This window comes from Mesocricetus auratus, unplaced genomic scaffold (genome assembly GCF_017639785.1).
Source record: "Mesocricetus auratus isolate SY011 unplaced genomic scaffold, BCM_Maur_2.0 Super-Scaffold_6730, whole genome shotgun sequence".
In the NCBI taxonomy this organism is placed as follows: domain Eukaryota; kingdom Metazoa; phylum Chordata; class Mammalia; order Rodentia; family Cricetidae; genus Mesocricetus; species Mesocricetus auratus.
Genome location: NW_024429184.1, coordinates 54,619,678 through 54,628,650, shown reverse-complemented (window position 1 = coordinate 54,628,650; position 8,973 = coordinate 54,619,678).

Below are 8,973 nucleotides of genomic sequence, written 5' to 3'. Positions count from 1 at the left end.
AGCACTTTTGCCTAAACTGAAGTGTAGTGTGCAGTCATCTAAATGTGTCTAGAGAGTGGGATGCTCAAATCCCTCTAGGCTTCATACTCCCAGCTTACCCCGAGGGTGCAGGGTCTGGGAGTCACAGGAACAGAATATTTACTATGGATCTGCTGAAAAGGGAGATTGCAGGTAACTCAGGACCACAGTGACACCCCTTATGTGCAGGGGCCATGCAGCAAGACTGACAATGGACAACTGAAACCGTGGGTGAGTTGTGCACAACAGGTTATTATTAACTACTAATGAAAGAGAACTGTTACAACAACTTACCACTATAAGGATTACATGGCTAATGTCTTAAACACTCATTATACTGTAAATTTTAGCAGACTCAGCATGAGACCTGCTTTCTTTTCTTATTGAGAACTTTGCCCTCTTTACTTAGGGACTGCTAGCTACAGCTTCTTTGGACATAGCCTCTTGACTGATATCATCATGCCTGTGATTTGGTGCCATCGTTAGGTACACTGTGGTGGTATATTATTTATGATTTAATAAAGTCACTGTGGATAAAATGCAAAGCTAACCACAGCCATAGAGCCAGGCAGTGTTGACATACACCTTTAATCCCAGCACTTGGGAGACAGAGGTAGATGGCTCTCTGTGAGTTCAAGGCCACCCTGGGCTGCATGAGAGTGACTCAGTCTAAAAGAGAAACAGAGTTCACACCTTTGATCCAAGCACTTAGGATGACACTTTAATCTCAGCACTAAAGAGGAACATAAGGTGGGAGGAGACAGGAGCAATCTGGGGAGTCTGAGGTTTGGTGGAGAGCATTGTAGTCTGAGGCTTGCCCATCTCAATCTGAGGTAGAGATGAGAGCTAGTGGCTGGCCGATTTGTTTCTCTGATCTCTAGCTTTAACCCCAATATATATCTCTGGGTTTTTAATATTAATACCAATTATTATTCGTGCTACAAGAACTTATAAATTATTTTTTTCTAGAAACTTCTATTTGATCCTTGATGCCTTAGTTGACCACTGATAACCAAACCTGCAAAAGCAGAACTTATTAAAGGGACACTACTGAACCTGAGCGGGGCCATGTCTAAAAGTATGTGACAATGGGACTGTCAAATTACACTTGTGAAATAGTATGAAGGGAACTTGAGCACAACTACTATAAAGGAGGAAGCCAGCCCGGAAGTGCCGGTATATACCTTTAATCCCAGCACTCGGGAGGCAGAGGCAGGTGGATCTCTGTGAGTTCGAGGCCAGCCTGGTCTGCAGAGTGAGTTCCAGGACAGCCAGGGCTACACAGAGAAAGCCTGTCTTGAAAAACAAAGAAACAAGCCAACAAAAAATGTAGGTTGTTAAGATTAAAGATAACATTAAATGTCATTCTTCAGTCACTCTCAGCACATGAAAAATGCTTAATAGCAACATGTGGCTAGCGACTACCTTGCCAGACAGTATGGCATCACCCAGAAAGTCCGACTGGACTTGTACTGAAGCCAGCTGATAGATGCTGGAGTGCAAGGCCAGAGCTCTGCACTTTTTCAGATAATAAAGCAAAGAACTTTCATGCTTGCACCTGGTTTCCTTGAGCTTAGACTGTCTATAACTCCGGGGACACCAATTCACCCTCGCCTGGCTGCGAGCTACTTAACAAGGAAGGGTGGGGCAAATGCTTGGATGTGTCAGCACAGAGAGGACACATGGCATTAGGCCATCCTGTGTCTTGCTAATTGGCTTCGCAGACCAGAGGACTCAACAGTCCGTTCCCTCCTGTGGTGACTGCTGCTAAGACTTCGATGCAGCTCCTGGCCATCAGGTAATAACTGACTACTCTCAGAGAGAGAAAAGTAAGTTTGACATCTTTGTCCCACTACAGGTCTTCAAGACCCACTTGTTTCCACCCCTCCCGTCATTGGCTGAGTCAAAACAGTGAGGAGGGAGCTGCAGGGGCAGCTTGCTGAGTTTCCCACCTTGATGACAGTCATCTCTGCTCAGAAAGGGGCAAATGTTTGTGACTCCGATGGCATCTGTTAGTCATTGTGTGCTCTAGAATAAACGGGTGTCTCTAAGGACCCTGTGCTTCCTGCGGCCAGGGCTGTAACCTCCACCTCACCTTAGCGTTCCTGGAGCCTGGGAAGAATGCTCTCCTGCTCAACAATTGACTGTATCTTAAGCACAATAAGCCGATCTTTAAAAAAAATTGGGGCCGAAAGTCAAACCTTGTAAAATAATTCCAACATTTTATAGTGTTGTTCTGATTGCATACAATTCCCACAAGAAGGGAAGTACCTTTAAAATAAGGACTATTCAATACTAGTCCAGGATTTCCTCTTGTTGTTGATAATTTCCTCCTAACAGAAGACACGACACAGTGCAGAGCGAATTCAAAGGAGGTGTCCAGAGACAACGCGGCATCTACATTCTGCAGGGAACATTGTCCAGTCTAATTGATGTTTTCCTTGCAAAGCAAGAGTGAGTGGAACTATTTTTATCCAGAACAGAATAGATTCTCCTAAACTTAGGGTTCCCTCAACCCCCACCTAGTTTTATATATAGTCAGAATCACAACCTGTACCCTTGCAGACTCAACATTTCCATGAGACGAGTTATGAACAATAGATAAAGTGATGTGCTATGTTCTAACAATCAAACCTTAACCCGTCAGAGATTTTTGATGGCCTGGCAGTGGTGGTGCACACCTTTAATCCCAGCACTTGGGAGGCAGAGGCAGGTGGATGTCTGTGAGTTCGAGACCAAGCCTGGTCTACCGAGTGAGTTCCAGGACAGTCTCCAAAACAATACAGAGAAACCCTGTCTCAAAAAAAAAAAAAACCAAAAAACAACAAACAAAAACAAAACCAAACCCGTCAGAGATTTTTGAATCATGGACATCCTGGTTCAAGCATTCAATTTTCTTTCTTTTTTTTTTTAGACTGATTTATTTATTATGTATACCGTGTTCTGCCTGCATGCATCCCTGCAGGCCAGAAGAGGTAACCAGATCTCATTACAGATGATTCTGAACCACAATGTGGTTGCTGAGAATTGAGCTCATGACCTCAGGAAGAGGAGTCAGTGCTCTTAACCTCTGAGCCGTCTCTCCAGACCCCAAGCATTCAATTTTCAATGGATTCTGTCATCCCAAGCAAGGTGGCTCATAGAAAAGACTTCTCTATCTCCATTCTCCTCTGAAACAGTGACACATGTGTCTTAGTCATCAGTTCAGCCTACCTACAGAGGACAACAACTTACTGTTATGTGTGGTCAAGTTCTCTAGGCGAACAATAACCTTGACTCTTGTATATACAAGGGCAAATACATCAGCAAGCAAATTTTGGCAGAACATTTTCCTAATTTCCTCCCTTCAGTCAGAGAGGCCTAATTGAACCTTCACAGTTTGGTCTGATGTTCTAGAAGTAAACGAATGCCATCCTTTTGTCCAAGTGCTTAAACATTTCCAATGATGATTCTCAGTTTACAATGAACTAGGCAAAAGCTATGGTTATGCAAATCACACTGCTTAGGAGAGGACAGAGTGTAGCAGAATTGTAACAGGAAATATCTAAGTTCTCTAACACATGAACTTTTGAGGCTTTTAACAAGAGAACTTCTAAAAACAGTAGCATACTAGTCAGCATGGCCCAGGACTCAGTCACATGTGTTCAATAAAGGGTTTTGAATCAATAAATGAAAACCAAATATACAGTCTAATTCATTTTCTTAGTAATAGCATTTTTTTTTCAAGTCACCTTAGCAGTCTAGGGGCTAAAATGAATTTGCAATTAGAGCAAGGAAAACACTCTTTGGCTTCATTTGTCCCTCCACAGAGCTAAGAGATGAGGACCAAAGTTCAAATGGGTTGGGTAAGCACACTCCTGCTAGCAGGGTGTATTCTTGAGCTACTAATTCTTTTCTGGAGGCTTGGTCTCTTTATCTGTAAACAAATGGAGTAACGGAGTCTACATTTCATGTGGGGAAGGTTTCAGTGGGAGATGGGGTGATGTGAGGGGAGGTAGGGGGTGGAGTATGGGGTGCTTGGTGTCTATGCTTGTGTGTGCACGTGTCAGTGTAAGTTTTCTCGTGTGTGTGTGTGTGTGTGTGTGTGTGTGTGTGTGTGTGTGTGTGTGTGTAGGCCAGAGTTTGTCTTCCTCTTTGGCGTTTTCCTCTGTTGTTCCTGGCCTTATTTTTTTTCATGGGGACTCTTATGAACCTGGAGCTTGTCACGTCAGCCAGAATGGCTGGCCTGGAAGAACCCAGAGTCTTCCCATCTCTACTCCTACAGTGAAGGGGGTTACAGATGCTCACCTCCACTCCCAGTTTTACATGGATGCTGGGGATTCAAACTCAGGTCCTCTGACTTGCATAGCAAGCATGTTACTCTCGAGCCACCACCCTAGCAGCAGAGAAGTTTTTAGAGACATAAGTAACATAAAGAACTAACCCTGAGGCAGGCCACGGTAACTATGGGTGACCTGTCACTTGATTGCCTGTTACCTCATAAACTAGCACCATCACATCAATGCCCTGGTTTCTGTTCTCGTCCAGATGCAGTGGTTACTTCTGATGAGTTTCTGTGGGTGGTCTGGGCATGGTTCACATGATCTTCTGGCCCCAGGACATTATTTTTCTTCTCTCCATCAGCAAATGCTCTCAAAGTTGCTCCTCCAAAGCTGTGGAGACCATAGGAGAATTTGTGTGTTCCGTATCCCCTCCTGATAACCACACACGCTTTGCATGGTCCATGGCTGTGCCGTTATCCATCCAGCTGTTAACAGTGACCCCCAAGTCACACCAGGGTTTCATTCAGTCTGCAGCTCTCGCTATCACACAGTTTTTCACTGTAATGCCTTTTTAACGGTCTGCCTCTTTGTTTCAGGTCCTGGCACGGATCCTTGGAGACTGAGCTGGAAGAAAATCTCAATGACAGACGCCACACTGCATTCAAAACAACCCCTGGCTTCTGAGTATGGTTGACCTTGTTACTCTGTTCTCTTCCTGTGGGTGCTTTCTGGCAAAGGTCTGAGTCCTTCCTGTAAACCAGTTAGTGTTCCCAAGACAAGCACGAACATGTCTCAAGTCAGCAGGAGACTCTAACTACTCTCACTGAGGTCTCTTATCCTCCCTCCACCCTGCCACAGAAGTCAAGGGCAATTCTTCAAGCTCAGCATTATTTAATCAAATATCACTAAGATGTTATGTGATTAAAATACCAAAGAAACAGGCCAGATAAGGTGTGGGGCATTAGCCAGAAGAACCAACCTTCCAACACTATTGTGCCTACTCCAGAGGAGACCTGAGCCAGTGACATCTTTGCAGATGTCACGAAATGTGCGATTAGACGGGCATGTTTCTAAGAGCCTCGAAGACTTCAGAAGGGTCCATGCAAAGAGGAGTTCCTGCAGTCCCACAGTACAGCTGTCTCTGGTTCTTCCTGTGTCCCTCACAGCCACATGACTCACGCATTTTGCTGTGACCACAATAAGGAGGGATTAGTCTGTCAGCTGATGGCTTCAAAGCTGAAGGCTCCGCTTTGATGACGCAATGAGAAGCTGTCCACAAGCCCAACCGAAGAAGAAGATTGTGTCCTTTTCACTCATCTTGGCCCCGCCTTTTAGTGTGGTACTTTTGCTGTTGTTTGATGGTTTTACATTTAGTTTCTTTGCAGTTGCACAGGCTGAGAAAGAACCGTTTTTATCTTGTTGCCTTGAGCATCCTTGAAGGTCCCTCCACCCCAGAGGGGAGGAGTTGAGTATTGTTTTCTTTTGTTTTGTTTCTAAACGCTACAAATAATAGAAGAAATGATATTGTTTGCATTGGGTGCACCTGCTTCCCTGAACCAGGGTGAGGTGTTTTGTTTTTCCTTCTCAACCCCCACTCTCCTTTTATCTTGGCTACACATACTTTGTTGTTTGGTGGGAATTTCAGTGGCTCCTGATTTCTTAGGGAACTTCCTATCCCAGGGAACTCAGAGATTCTCCCTAGAGGCCCCCAGAGACTATTGTTTTATTGTCCCCACCCTCCAAGCACATGTACCATATAAACAGGCATCCGAACATACAAGATGTTCTTAAAGCAGCAGAAGAAATGTGATCCTGCAGCAAGGCTGCCTATGTAGACATGCAGCCAAAACTATGCAAGTGTGCTTGAATGTGTTCTCACACCCGGGAATGCATGTCGCACAAAGAGAACAGGAACCTGTGTGTTTGCTATATACATTCTCTTTAATGCAGGGCTTCTAGCAGTTTCCACTCACCACTCCTTTTACAAACCAAACACCTAATTGACTGTAAGTGTATTTTGAAGCAATTCTCTGGCTTGTGTATTCTTATTCCGGATTAAAGAAAATTTGCATACTAACAGATGGATTACTTGCGTATTTATTCCTTCTGCCATCACCATTATTGTTGTGTGTGTGATGTGCATGCCTGAGTGTAAGTGTGGGCGTGGGTGGGAGCACAAGTGTCAGAGTCTGCGTGTAGAGGTCAGAGGATGACTTTGGGGAATTCGTTCTCTTATTTACTGGACTTTGGGACCACAGTGAAGTCATCAGGAGTGAGTGACAAGTTCTTTTAACCACTGAGCCACCTCACCGACCCTTGTTTGTCATTACGTAAAGAATTAAAATTTGCTAAATATTTGATACTCCAGAAACAGAGCATTGCAACATTTTTGAGGTGCTGACTGATATGTCTATTTTATAGCTTCACATAAACACGTAGTTAAACATGGCAGAAGTATGCTTAGGACCATCTTAGAATTGTTACAATTCAGCCCTTTTCGTGTTTGTTTTTTAAGATAAGATCTCATGCATCCAGCAGGCTTCGAACTTTCTATGCAGTCAAGCCTGGCGGTGAACTCTGGTCCTCCTGTTTTCTCTTCAGACTGCTGGGAATACAGTGTGCCATCTTACCCAGCAGGAATTCTGCCATACTCTTAAGCCAAAATTCACTGGAAAAAGACCCATGAAACTCAGCTCAATTTTTATGATCAAACTTTCTTTTTTCTTTCTTGAGACAGGCTATTATGTGGCCTTGAACATTACGTACCCCAGTTTGGCCCTGAATTCCTAATACTCCTTCTTTGTCTTTCAAGTGCTGGCATTATAGGTTTGCACCACCATGCCCAACTGAAATTAAACATTCAAACACAATCCAATCCAAATAGTCACTAATTTGATGGGTACAGGCTAAGGAATGACAACATTGAAAGTCTGCGTTTCTATATCTAAGCTGTTGTTTTTCTAAGAGAAGAAAACTTCTGGGTGGTATCCAGGTGGTCCCAGCTTATGGTCTCTCCTGGAGTAGGTATTGCCCCAGGGTAAACTAAAACTTTGGCCTACTTTCTGGTTGGTTTCCAATGATCCTTGGCACAGGAGCAGTGCAGTCGATCGGCAGGTGTGTACCAAGTTGCCCTGGGCCCCACAGTTATGTACAAGGCAGTATGGGGGGTGGGGTGGAATAGTCTGTCAACTAGATTACGTTCCATAAGTTCCATTCTCACGAGAAAGTCCACAGATAAACCATCCATGGATTTAAGTGGATACCAAGGGCTCGGCTGCCATCTTTTTGTATTGTCAGCCTCAATCCAAACTCCATGTCATGGCTCCAGACACCATGTCCTTCTTCTAGATCAGCAAGAAGAGGAAGTACAGGAAGACAGGAAGGCAACCTTTTTAAAAGATGTATTTATTTATTTTACAGCTACATGCTAGAAGAGGACATCAGATGGCATTATATGTTATGGGATATTTTGATAACACTCTGACACCGCAAGACTGACAATAAAGTTTACCTTGAATCAGAGGCCAGAGCTAGCTACCAGCTGACAAGAATTAGCCATAGAGGTTTTGGAGGACCCAGGACTTATAGAAAGACAGGGGACATATCAAAGAGGAAGTATCAAGATTCGTGGGCCTTTTTGAATTGAAGAGGGAGAGCGAGAGGAGGTCACTGGTCACTTCTCCAACCAATCAGGTTTTACCCCAATGTCTGATTCCAAAGTTTTATTTAATAGTAGAACAATGTAAGTAATCACTGTTGTACCCAGACTCTGAACCCCCCAAACCACCAAGAGACCAGATTCTATGATAAAGCAAAGAGTCTTTTTAATTTACGAATTAACTCTAACTCGGGTCTTCCATCTGTCCAACACAGTGGGTAGAGTAGGAGGGACCCCAAGCAGCAGTTGGGCAGGGCATATATTGGAGTAGAGCAAGGGGACTGTCTGGGGGTCTGCTAGTTGCATAGCAACAGTCTCAGGATTGGTGCAACTCCGGGCTGGGGGAAACTGTCCTGAGTTGATTTGTCAGCTGCTGCTGCAGGAAGGTTGCTGTACCTAGAGGCATTCCCTGGGCAGCTGCTATGCCCTACGTTCCACTATTATTAGTAAAGCACATCCAGAGCCTGCCAGCTAACTACTGATTGGTTCCTTACCACATGGAAGATATCTGGCAGTTGCTTTCTAGTGATTAGGACAAGGTTGGGGCCTCAGCACATGCTGCTGAGTCAGGGGCCTACATCTTGCTGGGTCTTTTCTACAGCCTGTCATGGCTACCAAAGCAGGGGGGTGGATGAGAGTTTGGGCCCTTCATCACCTCACTTAGAGATACCATGTGGGTGCTGGAAATTGAACTCAGGACCTCTGGAAGAGCAGTCAGTGCTCTTAACCACTGAGTCATCTCTCCAACCCCAAGAAGTCAACTTTTGCAATTGAGCCCACTTAAATGTCATCCTGGAAGCTCTCCTTGGCCTCACACTTACACGCCATTGACTAGAATTTGGTTGGGTAAGATATCATCCAAAATACAAACAGCATCCTGTTGTTCAGGTGGAAAAGGAGAAATAGCCGCTGGTGTCAACTAGTGACCTGGTTTATTGCCATCCAGCCTGGTTTGCAGTGCCAGACAACTATACTCCTGACTTCCTTTATTTTGAGATCTTAAAGTCTTCTCAAATCCTGACATTTCAACCACTC